General features: G+C 48.1%; 1 protein-coding gene across 5 annotated transcripts in view; it reads right to left on the bottom strand.

Annotated features, from left to right (window-relative positions):
• PKNOX2 (PBX/knotted 1 homeobox 2) overlaps positions 1 to 18,858 on the bottom strand; it is a 290,540-nt gene that overhangs the window by 187,705 nt on the left and 83,977 nt on the right. For 4 of the 5 annotated variants that reach the window (XM_063635619.1, XM_055273622.2, XM_055273628.2 and 1 more), the window contains exon 2: positions 11,069 to 11,139. The exons of the other annotated variant lie outside the window; for it this stretch is intronic. The gene's annotated coding sequence lies outside the window, so the exon portion shown is untranslated. The remainder of the gene's footprint in view (positions 1 to 11,068; positions 11,140 to 18,858) is intronic. 5 annotated transcript variants of the gene reach the window in all.

Raw genomic sequence — 18,858 nt, 5'->3', positions numbered from 1 at the left:
TGCCAGCACCTTAATCCTGGACTTCCCAGCCTCCAGAACTGTGAGAAATAAATTCTTGTTTACTATAAATTATCCCATCTCAGGTATTCTGTTACAGTAGCACAAAACAGACGAAGACACCTCCTGGCTATTCTTCCTGTTCCCTGGACATCTCTAGGTAGAACCCCGGGAATTGGTGAGGTTCTTCTTCCTGAGGTCTGGAGTCCACAGTAGCCTCCTATCCCCTTTCCACCCTGGTTTCTTGCTCCAATCTTATTTTACATTTTGCATCTAGAAAGATAGCACTCACCCTTAAAAACAAAACAAAACAAAACCTCGGGACTTTCCCAGGCCTTGGCATCACTTCCCTCCCAGTAGTTGGGAGTCCTAAGGTTCCAGTTCAGCCTGAATTTCAGTTTCCTCACTTAGTACTGAGAAACTCAATAACCATTAATGTCCCTTCAGCAACCTATGAGCCTCTCCTTCACTCCTCAAACTTCTTTTCCTTTTGCTCCCTGCCCCATCCCTCAGAAGCCAGGGTTCCCCTTTTCCTGGTGAGTCAGCAGCAGTCTGAGCTTACCCATCATAGGTCCCCAGAAGTCCCAGGATAAGCCATCCTAATGGGGGCAGGCTAGGACCAGGGCCTCTGTACAACCCGGCCAGGGCATGCTGGTCAGGGGATTTGAGGAGGCAGCACCATTCCTGGTTCAAAGTCAAGTCCAATTGCTTCATTTGAGAGAGACCTCCAAGTGCAGTGGAAAGTAGATAGTCTTTGGCGTCATGCAGACCCAGGTCTGAATCCCAGTGGCTCTGCTTTTTAGCAGTGGAACCATGAATGTGTTGCTTGGCCTTTCTGAGCTCCAGTCCCTGGTTCGTCCTAACTCAGAGGGCTGGTGGAGGGTGACTACAGATAGTGGATGTGAAGCACTTGGCACAGGCCTGTCACACAGCAGAAACTATTCTCTGATGCCTCCTAGACTGGTATATTAGTAGGACTCCTAAAGTATAACACTTGACAGTCATGGGGATCACATGGCATAAGGGAAGAGAAGCTGCCAGCCATGCTTAGCCAGCCACCAAGACTGAGTAGTTTCAGAATAAATCACACACCTTCCAGCATGGAAGGGCTCCCCCAGGGAGAGTCCCAGGTGGGTCACTTGATACACTTTTTAAAAAATTGGGTTTAAAGTTATAAAACAGCAACAGTGAACTTCTCCTGCCTCTGCAGTTACGTGGTCCCAGGTGGGGAGTGGCAGCATTAATTAAATTCACCCAGTCTCCCCCATGAGACCAGGTGGTCTCAAGCCCAGACACCACCCACCATGTGGTCTCCTGCACCAGGAAGTGGGTCCTCACAAGTCCCAGCCTGGAAAATGATCCACTTTCTAGACCAGTCTCACAAGCACCCTGCCCTCCCCCAGATGCCCACCCCAACCTAGCCTAATTTGGTCCTAAGTATTCCTAAGGTGCCTTCCAATTTCCCGCGGTAATAAATGGCACAGAATGCAAATGGAGGTGGATGTGGGACACAGATGTTTGCACTAATTTAATTGAGGGAACACCTTGGATTAAACACTTTGCAAAACACTCACAAATAGGTTCAGTGCATTTGGTAATGAAAAGCCTCCCAGCCCCCTGGCACTTTGCTGAGGCTGCCTGGGGCTGGGAGTGGGAGGGCAATGTGGGGAGAGGCCCAGGGCAGGCAAGACACAAGATGCCTCCAACTCAGGGGAAAGGCGAGGGAGCCAGGTCCCTGAGAAGGTTCATAGCAGATTCTTTGCCAGCTGGGGCCAACCCCACCAAGAGACAGATCTGGAAGGGTTGGGGATAAGGAGAGGCAGCGTCTGCATCCCACGTGGAGGACTGCTCACCTCTAGAGGTCGGCAACAGGCAGATGTCTCTCCATCCTCAGGATGCAGCCCCAGCATGTAGGCCTCACTGCCAGCTGGCTGAGGGCCAGGCACCCACCTACAGGGGACTGGGGTCCCCAGACCTTGTGACCCCAAGGAAGATCAGCCTTGCTGACATTTGGAGCATGAGGTTGGCTGGGAAATATCTCAGAAATGTGGGGGTGATTTGCAAGGCAGTCCTGATCTCTCTGCAGCTTCTTCTTCCTTGCCTTCCCCTGTAGCTCAGGGTGCTTCAGAAGCTCCAATCTTGTGCAGCTACCAAGCTGCACCCTTCCCTTCATCTTTCATCCTTCCATCCATTCATCCACTTGGCTCTGGGGCTCCAGCGATGAGTGAAGCCCAGTACTTCCCCTGGCAGCGCACACTGATAAGGGAGGCAGGCATTAAGAGTCCCAGGTACAGGCCAGGCGTGGTGGCTCACGCCTGTAATATCAGCACTTTGGGAGGCCGAGGCGGGCGGATCACGAGGTCAGGAGATTGAGACCATCCTGGCTAACACAGTGAAACCCTGTCTCTACTAAAAATGCAAAAAATTAGCCGGGCATGGTGGTGGGCGCCTGTAGTCCCAGCTATTTGGGAATCTGAAGCAGAAGAACGGTGTGAACCCAAGAGGCAGGGCTTGCAGGGAGCCGAGATCACGCCACTGCACTCCAGCCTGGGCGACACAGCGAGACTCCGTCTCAAAAAAAAAAAGTCCCAGGTACACTGTGATGGATTCCCTCATGGCAGTAAACTTGGTAACCTGGGTGCCTGGAAACAGTGCAGCAACTATGGCACAGGAGGTGAAAAGACCAGTGGAGAAAAGGGCGAAAAGCGTCTTTGGCAGAGGGAACAGCATATGCAAAGATAACGAGACATGGAGTCCAGACAATGGCAGAGATTCGGGAACACCGTCTCCATGGGCCCACTTTGGAGACAGCTGGCTTAACCGAAGATGGCCTACCTTCTCAGACTCATCCTCCCACCCCAGGGACAGTCCACCAGCAAGGGGAGAGGGCAAAGGCCTCTGGGCTGAGCCTCCAGGCCCTGAAAGCTCCCACTGTTGGCCGAATCTAGAATCAGTTCCTATAACCATTGCTCTACAAGTCTCAGAGTTCAAATCAGGCCTAGATGATTTTACATTCCTGAAAACAGAGTCCCTAATTTTCAAACACAGTGATCACTTCAAGTGTGATAACCATTACAGCAATAGCCTCTTGTATTTGTGCAGTGCTTTATAGTTTATAAAACACTTTCACATATCTCTTTAAATCCTCCACCAACAACCCTTCGAGAAAGAATAGGAAATATTATTATTCTTGCTTTCTAGATGAGAAAATTAAATCCCAAGTTCCTAGCTAATAACAGAACCCAAGTCTGTCTGACACCAAAATGCACATTTGTTCCATCCTTCACTTATGCATTGCATTCGCTGAGCACTTGCTGAGCACCTACTGTGTACCTAGAAACACTACAGGCTCAGCAGAGCATGATGGGGACGTTAGGATGATTGCAAGCCTAGATGAAGAGATAGGCCATGGACAGACGTGCCCTGACAAAGAACAACAAGCAGGGCACTAAAACTCAGGAGCCAAGAAGGACACAAAGCCACTCTCCTGAAAGACTGCCTTGCTCACACACTCACACACAACCTGCCCTCCCGCCATCCCTGCCCCGCATTGCACAGGAAGACCTGAGCCATTTCCCCTGGGCTGCTCCATCCCCAGCATGGAATGCAGACTCCTCCACCCCTGATATTCCCCCACCAGCTGGGCAGCAGTCCAGAACCAGTAACCAGAGGCCACCCTGCAGGACCTGTGCACCATGCAGGCCCCCAGCACATGCAGACACACACATGCAGGTACATGCAGGCATCCCAGAATGTGTATGAACCCTGGTGTTGTGGGGAGAGAGAGTAGGGCAAACTCCCAGGGCGGCTTAGCTTCCAGTAAGGATGGATGGGTGGATGGGCAGGTGGGAGTATGAAGAGGGGAGACTGGGAAGCATAGGAGCTTTTACCTCCCTACAGGTAGATGCTCCTAGGGTTCCCCAGTGGGCCCAATTACAGATCAACACTGCCTTGTCCTCTGATGACAACAGGCGAGTCTCAGTTCCCTCTGCAAAAATAGTACCCACCTCACATGTGAGCATGTGTGAAATGAGACGTGACACACCAAGCACAGGGCCCCCACATAGACGGGGAACCACAGATGAAGTGCCCCTCCTCACCTTGTGAAATGAAGGTGACGAATGGATAGGCAGCTACCTCTGTATGGTCTCAGCAGAAATCAGTCTCCTGCCCCACCCCCCCATCCCCCTCCATCTTCACTATCCATACAGGAGCTTGGGGGCTTAACTGGAGAGTGCCTCTCCATCACTCCACCCTCTTCACCTTGAATCATACATTCATCCTTCATCCTCTCTCTCTCTCTTTTTTTTTTGTTTGATTTTTTGTTTGTTTGTTTGTTTTTTGATGAAGTCTCGCTCTGTCACCTAGGCTGGAGTGCAGTGGCATGATCTCAGCTCACTGCAACCTCCACCTCCCGGGTTCAAGCGATTCTCCTGCCTCAGCCTCCTGAGTAACTGGGATTACAGGCACGCGCCACCACGTCTGGCTAATTTTTGTATTTTTAGTAGAGATGGGGTTTCACCATGTTGGTCAGTCTGGTCTCAAACTCCTGACCTCGTGATCTGACTGCCTTGGCCTCCCAAAGTGCTGGGATTACAGGCGTGAGCCACCGCGCCAGTCCCATCCTTTCTCTTAATCAGTCTTGTAGGGTGCCTGTTATGACCAGGAATGATTCAAGATATTGGGATTGAAAGAAGAATGGGGTTCAATGGTTCACATGGATAGATAGACTAATAATTGTGTTTGAGTCTTATGATGGTCTACAGGCAAAGGAACACAGCAGCATAGGGATGGGGAAGGCAGGGAAGGCCTGTAAGGAGGAAGTCACAGAGGAGATAAACGAGCAAGGGCCGCCCAGGCTGAGGATAGTCCAGATAAGCAGCATGTGCAAAGGCACCAAGGCACAAAAGTACACAGAGTATTTGTCGCGGGAGATTGAGCAATATGGCATACTTGGGGTATCAGCTGTAGTAGTGTGCCTGTGCATCTGAGTGTCTGTATTTACAGGGATGGGGAGCCGCTGCAGGGTGAGAGATGAAGTTAGAAAAGTAGACCATGGTTGAACTGTGAAGCCCATGGTCAGCCAGGCCAAGAAAGCTGAACTTCAACCTGTGGATAGCAAAGAACTACTGGAGGTAGTCCAGCATGGGGATGGCATGGACGCATATCACAGCAGCATCAATTAGGCTCCAGCTATCGCAAGCACAGTGCTAGCCTCCTCCAGATGCAGGAGGCTCTCCTTGGCTAGCTCTGATGATAAATGGGTCTAATGAGGTATTTTCCTCTTTGATTCATGCAACTATTCCTGGAGAAAAGGCTAGCTTTGGAGCAATTTTTCCTCTCTGAAGAGCCAGCTTGGCTGGCTAACTGCAAAGGCAAGAGGAGGGGATCCTACACCATCACTAGCCCCCCCACAGCCAGGGATACTGGGAGCAGCACTTAGTAACCCTTCAGAACCTCCTTATAAGCCTCCCGGTTCTCCCTCTGAGGATTTGAGAAGAACCTGAGAATGGGTAATGGTGGAAGTGACAGGCACCACAGAGAAAGAAAAAAGAGGGAAATCCTTTCAGGCTGGACAAGGATTTAGAACTGCATTTCAGTGGATGAAGAAAGGCGATTTGGGTGGTGGCAGCCACCTTGCAGCTTCCAAACTCTGCTCAAAGCCTCTTGCCCTGCTTGCAGCGGGAAAGGGTCTCTCTTCCTTTCCACCTCTTCTCTCTCCTCCCTCCCATCCCTCCTTCCCAGCTCCTCTCCAGAAAGGTTTATGGAGAAGACTCCAAATAGCCCCCTCTCCTGCAGGCATAGTCACACCAACTGAAAGGAGATTTAATTAGCAAAATCTCGTTAGGCAAACGAAATTATCCGTAAGACAATACTCTTCTGGACAGGGGGTATGATTAAACAAAACCATTAATTGAGAGAGTCGCCTTGGCAGCTCCCTGATGCGTTCATCTCTGGGCCAGCTCCACTCGGCCTCCTTGGGCCAGGGGAACAGACTCTTTGCCTCCTCCCCTGCCCGGTCCACCCCCTCCCCACTCCATCTCACTCTTCCAGGGTGCCTCCAGTTGGGGCTGCAGACCTCGGCATCTCATCAATCGGCCTCTCTGCCGCCAGATTCCTGCTAAAGTGCCTTGATTGCATAATGTCTATTTGCATAATGTAAATTGCAATCTCCTAGCTCAGGAGGCAGGAATCACAGAACAGCCATTATTTTTTACCACTCCACAAAAATTCTACATTTAGAAAGCAGATTTGCAGTTCGGAAAGCCTGAATCTGAATCCTCCAGAAACGCCATTAAATCACACCAATTAAGCCGGACCAACGAAAAGCCCCTGTCACTGCTCTCTGCACACTCAAGGACTACCAGCCTAGATGGAGGCCATGAGAACCTGGAGGCTGGGGCCAGGGAGCTGGCTGCAAAGCCGGAAGAGGCAGGAAATTCTATCTTATAAACCTTAGCACACACCCTTCGAGCATAGGTTCCCATCAAGATCTGGTCGAGCGGGGTGGATCGAGTCTGTTGTTTTTACGCTCATTGCCTGATTTCTTGTGGGCACACTGTCTGACTGTCTGTAGATGCAATCTATGGAGGAAAGAGTATGTGAAGAAGAAACCTCCACCTTTCGCAAAGGTAATGGGAAAATCCAAAGTGTTTCACATGGGGTAAAACATCCACCCTTTTAGTGGTTCTTTAATGACTTTTTCTCTCTCCTTTCAAGTCCCCTCCAGCCACTGAAATAAACAATGAAGACAAACCCTACTCAGGCCAGGCTGGGCAGGCTGGATTCTGAGCTGTTTTTGAGAGCTGTTTCCTTAGGGGTCACTGGGGTGAGGGGTGAGTTACAAGGTCTCTGGAAAGGGGGCATTCCCTTGGACCGCCAGCCAGGATTCTAGCTTCTCTGCAGCGGTATACCTGGCTAGTGCTTTGCCTCTTTATTGCTCATTCAATATTCATTTGTCAAAGGGCAAGACGCTAATGTGTATTATTAAAATATCAATAGTTTATGAGTGAACTTTTATGGAGAGTACAGTTAAAGGCAAGATTCTTGACCGTCTCTGTCAGAAGCAATGGAAAGGAATAGCCTTTCTTTCCAACTCCACCTTTTATTTATTTACTGGGCAAGTGAATGGCTGGAGCCTTAGTGAGTACCTATTGTATGCCAAGAATGGCTCTAGGTACGTGCACATGCTGGACTGCAGTGAGTCCTCACAGCAGTCCTGGGAAGTATATACAACCCCATTTCCATTCCAGAGATGAGGAAGCCAAAGGCCAAAGAGATGTGCCCAGGATCACAGCGGTGCTAAGGCTGGGCTTCAAATCTGATCTTTGTACTTCAAATCCAACATTCTTCTCCCAAGCTGCAGCCTCGAAAATCTAAATGACCTTTATGTTTGTATCCATCTGTTTCCTTCATGTGCCCAAATTAAATGTTAGTTTCCTGACCTAAGTTTCACAAAAGGGGAGAGAACAGGAAATCATTCCATACTTTCACCTAGACTCACCTCCATGAAGTAGGCCCGCTTAGATATATCTAAGCAAGTTCCCAAAATCTTATCTGCACATTTAGAATCTTAGAAATGATGGTAGCACTGGGGATGATGCCATCAGACATTTCCATTTACAGAGGAGTCAACCAAGTGTCATACAAGAAAATAGTGTAAGTCTCAAGTTGAATTTCAATTATGTTACTTTCTAGGGTATTCCTCTTGCTCTCTAAGCCTCCTCTCCTCTTCTGTAATAGAGATAATAATAGCATCCCATAACATAGTGTGAAGGTTCAGTGAGAAAACGCACCCTAAGTGCTTAGCATAATGCCTAGCATGTAGTAAGTGCCCAATAAGTGGAAGAATCCAAGACTCTCCCTCCAAACTCCAGCACTTTTTATCAAGACCAAGTCCACTCACCCCTCTCGTCCCTGCCCCCTCCCCTTTGGTGTTAGCCATTCTTAGCTCTCAGCCCTTTGGGGATACGGGCTGGTTGTTTCTACTCTTTGGTTCCTTGGGCTTTTTTTCTATCCCCTTAAGTCACAACAAGGCACCCAAGACACTCAAATCCTCTTCCAGGATTTAGCTGCATCCAGGTCAGAAAAATGGCAAAGGAAAGAGACTATAGTTCTTGAAGGGCACAGTGTCCTCAGGACATAGTATGTGGCAGAGGGGAAGGAAGGAGAGCAGGGGACGTGGGGTCAGGGAAGAAGGTCCGCCCAGAATTCCCCAGCTACAGCACAGCCCCTTGTAGCATCTTAAATCCTAATCTTTGTGTGAAACCTATCCCAGCTTAGAAGTCCATGGGGATGGAGGTCCAGGGAGCCCTGGATGTGAATGAAGGTCTTAAGGCTTGTGGAGTCCTAGCTCACAGTCTAGGACTCCTCCAGACCTGACACTTGAAGCTGTGGGTTTCCGCTGAGATGGACCCTGAGGTTGAAGTTTCTGCTAGCTGCAGGATCTACTAACACCAGCATGGCCTGCCCAGGAAGGAATCCTTGCCTGGCCTCTGAGGGCCCTTTCGACTCAAACATTCTGTGAATTAAGGGACAGTTTAATTTATCTAAGGCAGGGGGTTCTTTAGCCTGTCTTTCTAGGGAGAACAAATCACCCCCAAAGAAGGGTTCTTTTTATTCTTTCTGGGAAATAGATGAGGCTGTGCTGTCCCAGACCACCAACTTGATGAGTACCAATTGTGGTAGACTGTATTCTCTAAAGACAACTGCAACAAGATACATCCCTATTCCTCATCCTGTTCTTTCAAGTGATGTTGATACTCCTTGGAGAGATGGAGAAGGGGGTTATTTATGTTCCCTTCTCTTAAACCTAGGTGGACCTTTGCAACTGCCCCAGTTGAGAGAATGCAGTGGCCATGATGCTGCCTGCCTTTGAAGGGCAGGTAATAAAAGGCAATACAGCTTCCACTTGGCTTTTGCTATCTCTTAGATGCTCACCCTTGGAATCAAGCCGCCATATTGTGAGGAAGCTCAGGCTACATGGAGCTGTCACATGGGTCTGGCCAAGACAGTCCAGCCAACCTCTCAGCCAACAGCTAGCATCAAAGCCCAGAATGATGAGGGAGCAAGCCTTTGGATGATTCCAGCATCTGGCTTTTGAGCTGCCCCCACTGAGATTCCATGGTGGCACCTGGTGGCACAGAGACAAGCTGCCCCACCACACCCTTTCTGAATTCCTGACCTGAAGAATAAATGATGTTAAGCCATTCTGTTATGGGTGATTTGTTACATAGCCTAGAAATGGGACACAACTGGAATTAACTTGGGCTATTTGCTGTTTCCCTCTCAAATCCAGCCCTCACTGGCCCTGTCTCTGAAACTTCAGACTTTTAGACCCTTCCCTCCTCAACTAGGCCCTATCACCCTGAGCCTGCCTCCCCCTCTCCTCTTTTTCCTTTCCCTCCAAAAGGCAGGTTCCCCATGCCTGAGGCCACCCTGGTAAACCACTCCCTGCAAGGTCATTTGAATCTTTCCATTTCAGAGGCCTGGGACCTGAAGAAACCTGTGTTTGCTGCTTCCTCTCTGTAGGCCCAAGGCTGTGTCCCTGCCAGGGAGCTGTCCTGGGTGTGGTGGCCAGAGCCAAGGTGCCCGGCTTCCCTCAGAGATCAGCGGGGGTGGGGGGGGGGGTGGGGATGCGCAGGCCTATTTCCCCCCACGCTCTCAGCTCTCATTAAGGTTCACGCTCAGCTTGCTCCTCATACTTGACTTATGAGGTCCCTCTAACCTCCGATGCGAGGAGACATCGATTCTCACAAAGGTCATTATCTTCTAGTCTGCCCCTCCACCCACCCCCACCCCACCTCCTAGGCAGGCTTTCCTGGAACAGGATGGAGGGAGGTACCCTTCCCCTCAACCCCCCAGCCTGGAGATCCGACTGCTCCTGAGCAGGGCTGCAGAGGAAGTGCCCTGGGAGCCCAGGCCCGTCAATCACAGAGGCGACCGGTGCTGAATCGCAGGCCATTAGGCGGGAGGGCCGGCGCCCTGCTCACTCACCGGGCAGCCATCGGCAGGATGTTAGCCGATCGCAGGGCGGCCATTCTTATGATTTATTCAAATACTCATTACAGTCAATCTATTTTTACACAGAGGTGAAGATGTGCGCTGATAATTGTTAATCATTTATAATTCCATGGACTGGTTGGAAGCCAATGTACTATCAAAGTCACAGCAGCAACAGCTCAGCCTCAGGTAGCCCCATAAGCAGCGTCGGGAAACTATGCCTGCCCAGGGCAACTCAGTCATCCAGGTAACACTTACTAAAGAGCGACTAGGCTGACGGTGCAGTGGGCAGACTGAGAAGTAGGAATCCCAGACTTTACCCCCCAGGAGCTCACGGCCTTGCTGGAGAGGGCATGGTAATGTGACAGCCAGAGGTGGGGACAGACACAGGGGACACAGGCAGGGGCAGCGTGTGTGAATGCTGCAGAATTTCAGAAGGGGAAGAGATCGCTTCCAGCTGGCATTACCAAGGAAGGCTCCATGGAGCAGGCTGGACTTAGGCCGGGTCCCACAGGTGGGTAGACTTTTGCCAAGTGGGGAGAACCAATATGAGCAAATAAGCCTAAGTAAGAGGTCAAGCTATTACTGGGCTGATGGAAGGGAAGCGGTCAGCAGCATTTCCTTTTTCCTCCCTCATGCCTCCCCAGAAATAACCAGATGTAAAAGCAAGTGCAGGCTATAAACTTGGCCCAGTTTAAGAACTGATGTTGCCACTTCCTCCTCTCGCTGCCTCCCAGGCTTAGCCCACAGGCGATAGTGGCTGGGGTCTGGGTTGGCCTTGCAGACTCAAGAGCTTCCTTCTCCGGCACTCATGACACATGTAACACATCAAGTCCACCTTAATGCACAATCAATATAGTCTAATTAAATAGGATGTCATATTACAGGGCCTCTTTGTCACATTCAGACATAATCTAATTAGAATTCCACTGTATTTTACATTCTGACTAGCTCTTTGTTGAGTGTTTCTCTTGCACAATGCATGGCTGTTAAAGATCAGGTTCAGGGCTGGTCTTTAACCCCTAACCTTATTGAGTCAGCATGGAAAACGCCAATCAAAGTTACTTACAGTTCACAGCCCCTTTTCTAGTGAGCAGCATGGAGGATAGAAAGCCTCAGAAGTCCTGCTCCAGACTTCACCTGCCAATGAAAGAAAACATCTTTATAGACTGTGTAAGATGCTGCAGAAGTGAAAGCCAGGGTGGGGAAGGGGGTAAACCCAGAGGTGGGTATGGCTCAGGAAAAAGGCCAGGGCTGGCAGCCAGGTGCCCACAGTGCTGAGTGAGAAAGCTTCCTAGCAAGAGACTCCTTGTGCAAAACCATTATTGTTTAGAGACCTAATCAGGGCAGAGCGAGAGGTTCATGCCCTCCTCTACCTGCTTGATGCCTCCATTTCATAGGACTTGTATTCCCCTTCCCTATAGGACTACCAGAGGAGAAAAAAGGCTCATGGTTGTCAAGTGCCCTGAGCTGACCAAGGTAATAATCATTTACTGGTGCCTCCTACCTACTGGAAGACCCCATGAAGGGGAACAGAGCAGCAGGGCCCCTGTGAAACTTTGCAATCTAGACAGGGAAGGCTGCAAAAGGCGAGCAAACAACACTGATCCTGTTGTCTACCGCAGGAATATGGAAGTCTTGCTGCAGATGAGAACTTGCAAGTAAAGGTGAAGAGTCCAATTGGGCAGGAAGAAAAATGTGCACAGAGAAGAATGATGGGGCAGGACTGGAAAGATAAAAAAACTGCCTGCTTTTAATTCTGTTTCTGGGAAAAAACAATTTTGTAAAAATAAAAACAGTCAACACATATGTATCAGTTGTCTGCTCTGTGATCTACACATGCTGTCCTGTTATACAAGCACTGCCTCCACATTGCTGGGGAAGGGAGATCACCCATATACAAGAACTCCCAATAAGGCCAGACTGTATATGAAGTTGTGCTAAAGTGTGCAGAAGTGATGCCTATTCTCTCTCCACAGAGACACAAAGTCTGCAAGAGTTGTGGCACTCAAGGGAGTTTTCATGAGGAGGTGGAATTTGAATGGGATCTTGGTGGACTGGACAGACAAGAATTGGCTGGTGGGAGGAAGGGAGAGGGCATTCCAAAGAAGGGGGCTATCTGAGCAAGAGCCAAGATGCAGAAGAGCATGGAGGGTCCTGGGATGACACAGAGACTGGTCTGCCTGAAAGACACTAGAGGAAAGACTAGTGCCAGCTCAGCAAGGTAGGGCCAGAGCATCCAGGGATTTCGGTGTCAGGCAATAGAGGGCAGGCTAGCCTGTGGGATCACAGAGACACTGAAGGTTGTTCAAAAAGGACTTGACATAATGTAAACCCTCACATGTCCCTGCCATCTTTAGTACTTTCCCTTTAATTAAGACAAGCAAGCCTTTTTGGAAGGTGGAATTTCAGTTAGAAGATTCAGGCATGGGGTGTAGTGAGATGTGCTGAGGAAATCAAATTTTCTCTCTTGTTCATGATGACTTCCTTGAGGCAAAGGCATTTCCTCAGGGGCTGTCTCCTTACACCTGCATGATCAAGGCTCATGGCTCATGGAGGTGCCTCAGAGGCGGAACCAGACCACTGGACTACAAACCATCGAGGAAATGGACCATGTCTTATGCATCTTTATATCCCCAGAACCTAGCAGAGTGCCCAGCCTGTGCTGGGTTCTCAGTAAATATCTGCTGAAATGTTGAATGGTGGACTCTCATCATTCCAACCAGAGTCCACCACCAGCAGCTCAGAACCAACCCTTGGCTGGCAATGGGTTCCAACTTGTGTTATTCTAAACTACTTACATATTACTACTGAGCATGATATGAACTTGGCACATGAAATCTCTAGATTAAATTACATGGAGCTGTATGCTCTATCCCTGCCCTCTGGGACTGTCTGTCTGAGACACCTGTGACTTGAAAGAAGATATAGCCGACTTTCCAGGTGCACATGATGCAAAGCTGAGAAAAGCAGCTACTGTGCTGGAGGGATAGATTCAAGATTGTTATAAAACTTTTAGCAGGCTGAAAGAACAGGCCAAAAGTTAAAAGTTCATTTTTCCTTTACCGGTTTTTATTTCTTGCCCAATAACATCATGACAACTGCAAATGAAATAATTTTGAAAACAAAGAAAAAATGCCCACAATCTCATTACTCTAAACCATCAAATTAGTATATCCTACATCCACATGCAAACCCACTTTTTTTTCACAGACTCTTGTAGAAAAGATTTGACAGGAATATATATACCAAATCCCACTCTTACATTAAAAAGTATTGCAAAAACAACAAACAAAACAAACAAACAAAAAACAGAATGGGATGACCCAGTTTGGAAAAAAAAAAAAAAAAGACTTGGACTATTTGATTTAAATCCAAGCTCAAAATGAGCCCAGGATATGATATTGTTGCCAAACTCACTAAATGTGATCATAGGTTGCAGTAATAGCCATATGGTATCCAGCTGAGGGTTGAATGATCTCCTCCATTCTGAACTTACCAGTTCGTATTAGTTCTATATGTAGTTTCAGCATCATATTTTAGGAACTTTGACAATGATGAATAGAAAAGAGAGGAGAGAGAAGATGTCTAGTGGTTAAATTGTGGGTTAGAAGTCTAGTGGTTCAAAGGGTAGGCTCTGGAATCACACTGGATAGGTTTCGATTCTGGCTTGACCATGGGCAAGTTACTTAATGTCCCCGTGCCTGTTTTTCATCTATAAGATAGGGCTAATGCTAACTCCTCCTCTGAGGGTGGTGGTGAGGATGAATGACTTAATATACCGAAAGGTTCTTAGAACACTGCCTTACACAAAATAAGCACTCGCTGAATGTTAGCTATCTTTGCTGTTGTGGCTGTTTTCAGTATTATTAGGAGGCTATGAGGCAGAAGATATGGTAGAAAAAACTAGACATGTATCTTCCTTGTCTCTTTCTAAAATTATCCACTGGTCCTTGCTCTAGTGACTAAAGCAATACAATCCTTCTCCCACATGGTAGTCCTCCAAATATTTGAAGAAACTATGTGAGACGGGGACTGTGTTGCTCTAGATGATAGGATTAGGACTAACTTTAGATGTTAGCGGAAGCCAATCTGCAGTTCAACATAAGAAAGAATTCTCTGGCAATGAGAACCATCCAGAAATGAGCGAGGCTTCCTTGGAAGGTAGTGAACTCCCAACACTGAGAGGAGAATCCTGCACTGGGTGAGAAACTGCTCAAAGCATGTTTCCCTGATTTGGGTTTCAGCCATCAGTAAAGTGTTGAACAGCATTCGAAGGCTGATAGTGTTGACAAACTTGTATTTTGATAAAACATTAATAGTGTCTTCTCTCACCATCAATTCATGAAATAATTCATCTCCCCCAAAATAAAGAGTGCAAAAATCTCGCAATAAAGGGCCATCTTTTGAGAAACAGAGCATCATTTTCTCTCTCTCTCTCTACACACACACACACACACACACACACACACACACACACACACCTGTGTGTGTATGCACATGCAGTCTCTACACACTGTACTTATGTTTCACTCATCAGTATGCACCACTGAAAAAATCTTCCTGGACTGGCACTACCCCATGGATGCCTGTTGGGGAACCATCCATGTGCCTGATGTTTTAGGGCCTTCCAAAGCCAGCTGTCTGTGATCCTAGCAGGCAAATAATCATGGCAAAGGCTTTCAGCCATGCAATAATCAACCAGAATTTGAACTCAGGCTTGTCTTATTCATCATGAAAATAAAATAGAATCATAAATGAGATTGGCGATTCACATTTATAGATATGAGGGAATTTATGAAATGGTAAACGAGGAGGGAGTTGAATGGTCATGCTTATTTGGAAAACAGGCGGGGAGAGGGATAGAAGAAAGCTTCCCATAGGAGGTAGCATGATAGAACTTGTCTCTGCATCCTCAAGGATAGCTGTGCAGGCATCTATGACACATACCCAGGTAAAGAGGAAGATGAGCTGGGGGTTTAGCAAAGCCATAGGTCTGACACAGAGAGCACGAGACCGAGCGGTCAGCCAGACATGGGTTCATGCCCTGACTCTGTTATTAACTTACTGTTTGATCTTGGACAAGGAACTTTAATCACTGTATGCCTCAGTTTCCTCATCTGCAAAGTGATAGAGTTAAACTACTAGACCTTTAAAATAAAACTCCATCTGACAATCTCTGAGGTTGCCCAAACCAATCCTCCAGGGAGGGCGCTAAGTCTCTTGCTAGCACGGTGTATCATTGAGGTTAAGAGTAAAGATGCTGGAGTCAAACAGTTTCAGGTTTAAGCCAGGGCCCATCATTTACCTAACCTTAGCTTCTATGAACCTCAATTTTCTCATCTTTAAAAGCCTGCTAACAGTAGCACCTTTAAATGAGATGGTTCATGTACCATCTCATTTGTGCAATGCCTAGGACATATTAATAACTTAATTAAAAAATGGCTGCAACAGAATAGGAAAAAGAGAGGCAAATCCAGAAGACTGAGGACTTCTGCATTCATCCTGCTGCCCATGACAAGTTTTCCTATTCTTGCCCAAGCCAGACCTTGGGGATTAGGACCAAATTGTGACAACTCCTTCTTGAACACTAAGAGTCTCTCTGGATGCTCCTGTCCTCTGCGAAGCCCTCCGTAGGCCTATAAGCCAAGCTTCCAGAAGAGAAACAAAACTTTGGTGGAAAAATCTGATTGAGATAGGCCATTCCAGGAGCAAACACCTGATGGACCACTCGTCCCTCCAACAGCGTATCCACAGCTCCCACCATATCTCACTGAGTCCCTGCTCTGTTCCACCCATGCACCCTCATCACCTGATAATGTTTTGCAGTTGCTTACACTTGTTCCATGAGGTTGTCAGTCAGGCACTGTGACCCCTGACCAGCAGGCTCTAAATGACACAATAGCTGTGTAATTAAATAGATATAATTACCTAGTGCTAACTTGTTGGCTCTGAGACTCTTATGCATCCAGCACTGAGGGTACTGCACAGACTTCCTCAAAGCCCACTGGGCCTGGATGCTAATTCCACACTAGTCCTCAGCCCCCTGGGCCACAGGCAGTGCTGGGCACCCAGTTGCAAAGGACCTGGAGAGGGTTCCTCTGTGACACTCCTCAGGCCCTGCCCAGGCCAAGCCTCGACTCTTGGGCCTGGACCTGTCAGTATAGGTATGCATATGAAGTTATCTTAGGAATGTTGGCACTGGTGGGTTAACCCTAATATTTATCCCATATGGGAGAAAGAACTGGACATACTTATGACCTTTCTACACCGGACAGAAGCAAGCAATTTACCCTCCAAGCCTGGGATGGGAAGACTCACATACACTGGGTGGTGTGGGCTCACAGAGTGGCTTGGTCTCAGCAGAGGTAAACCCTCGAGCATGAGGGTGGGCCTGCTCACAAGCAAGCCTCCCTGGCCCCATGGACATTCTCTGTAGTGCCGAAACACCAAGACCCAAGACTTACTAATTCTCCCTCACAAGCATCGCTGCTCTTCTACCCATCCCATTGTCATTAACCCAACTCTCCTTGTCTCCAGCCTCACCCTGCTTTTGTGCATTCACCCTACCAACCCTGCCCTGGGAATCTTCCTAAAACACAATTTTCATCTGTCCATGTCTCCTTTAATACCCTTCCACGACTCCTTATTGACTGGCAGAGGTTGCCAACTAGCAGCCCCAAGGTTGACTCTTGCCTGTCCAGTGTTTTTATATCTGCCAACATCTAAACCTTGCAAAATTTCACATTGAGAAATCTGGATTCCTAACTTTTCTCCAGAAATTGTATGACCTAAACATGCCAATTCTGCATTTCCACATGTCGATCATTGGATGATGTAGAGTATCGGCCGTTTCCTTTTAAATGGGCACATGTCCTCCTGTTTGCCCCATAGAGAGAAGGCAGGTGTTGCCCCAGAAGTCTCCCCCGTCATGGGGCCGGGCACCTAGAGGCTGACTCATGCTGCCTGCTGAGCAGTATCAGGTTCAAGGTGATAGTGTGGGGGTGGTGGGGGTGTCACATTATGTTCTCAGCTGTGCCGTACTCAGCTGCAGGCTGGAGGAGGAGGGCCAGGAAATGCCAGCACCGCTCCCACGTGGACACACCAAGTGTCCCTCCCTCTCACCTGGGCAACTCCTCCACTCCTAGTCGGGAAAGAGCTGGGGAAAGGTCTTACTGCAGTTTCCCAGGAATGCCAGTGGCCAGAAGGCAGGTGCCGAAGGCTTCCCTTCATTGTGGGCACTTTCCCCACCCCCAACTCTGTAGCGGTTGCACCCCCTCCCTTTATTTCCATCCCATTCCTCCTATCAAAGCCCTAACAGCACATATTTTGTTAATTGTACAAACCTAATGGGGGAATGCATTGGCAAAAAAGGGTAATGACCATCAGACCAGCAATAAAACAAAATTAATGGCCCATAGGAAGAAATCATGTCCACTTAATCCTGGCTCTGAAACTCTAATAGAATAATGGAATACCAACCGAGGGTTTTTTCTCTCTATGCAGATTGCTTACACCATGTTAATCACTTGCAAAGCAGGCCACATACCACTCCGGCTCACATGACCCTCCAGGGAAGGTAGCAGACCAGAAACATTCAGTGCAAGGCTCGTTACTGACGTGCACCATGCAGCAACACCTTCCCTCCCTCCCCCAGGTGACTCTGGGACAGCCAGGGTGGGGTGGCATTGAGAGCCATCAGGTGTGGTGGGCCGGAAAGCAAGACACATAAGGCCTAGTAATAGCAAACATTTATTGAGTGCTTACTATGTGCCAGACTCTGGGCTTGCTGAGCCCCTTCTATGGACTACATGACTGCCACTCGTTTTCATCCTCCATAGCTGCATGGTGCAATAAGGTAGCCAATGGCCATGTGTGACTTTTAAAATTCAAATTCTTATTAATTAAAATGAAATGAAATGTAAAATTCAGTCCTCCTTCTCACTCACCACATTTCAAGTGCTCAACAGCACATGTAGCTAGTGGCTGTCATACCGGACGGCTCAGACGGAGCACGTTTCTGTCATTGTGGAAGGTTGTGCAGGACTGAGTTGCTCTAGAATGTTGAGGCTATTGTATCTTTTTTGTTTCACTGATTTTTAAGTAAACGAGGGGAGAGGAGAAGTACACTACCCAAGGTCATGCCATGCCACTGATACACGGCTGAGCTGGGTTCTAACCCTCGTCTAACCCAGCCTTGCTCCAGCCAGGACCAGCAGTGGAGGCAGCAGGGGGCCTCCTGAGCCTTTCAAGTCTGGTAGAAAGTCTCTTCTGTTCTCTGTGGCTCCTCCGGGGCTCTCTGAGAAAGTGCCTCTTGCGGCAGGTGCCACAGACCCAGTGAGGTCAGTAGTTGCTCAAATGGCTTTAATGAAGAAAATGAATATTGACTTAAGGGACAGCAGAAAATAATTAAGACACCTTAAAAACGTGCCTCCACTTTTTACATACTATATACCCAAAGGAAGCAAAAGTGGTGACTAAAGCAGATACTTGTACACTTGTGTTCATAGCAGCTTTATTCACAGCAGCCAAAAGTGGGAGCAACCTAGTATCCATCAACAGATGAGTGGACAGACACAATGTGGCATGCATGCATCTAAATCCAATGGAATATGATTCAGCCTTAAGAAGGAAGGAAATTCTCACACATGCTACAACACGGATGAACCTCGACGACACTATTCTAGGTGACGTAAGCCAGTCACAAAAAGACAAATACTGTATGACTCTACCTGTACAAGGTACTGAGAGTGTCAAACTCACAGAGATAGAAAGTAGACTAGTGGTTTCCAGAGGCTGAGGTGGAGGATGAGGGACTGGGGAGTTGTTGCTTACTGAGTATGGAGTTTCAGTTTTGCA

Source organism: Symphalangus syndactylus, chromosome 3, assembly GCF_028878055.3.
Source record: "Symphalangus syndactylus isolate Jambi chromosome 3, NHGRI_mSymSyn1-v2.1_pri, whole genome shotgun sequence".
In the NCBI taxonomy this organism is placed as follows: Eukaryota; Metazoa; Chordata; class Mammalia; order Primates; family Hylobatidae; genus Symphalangus; species Symphalangus syndactylus.
Note: the sequence above shows the minus strand (reverse complement) of the source record. Positions and strands in the feature narration are given on the sequence as shown.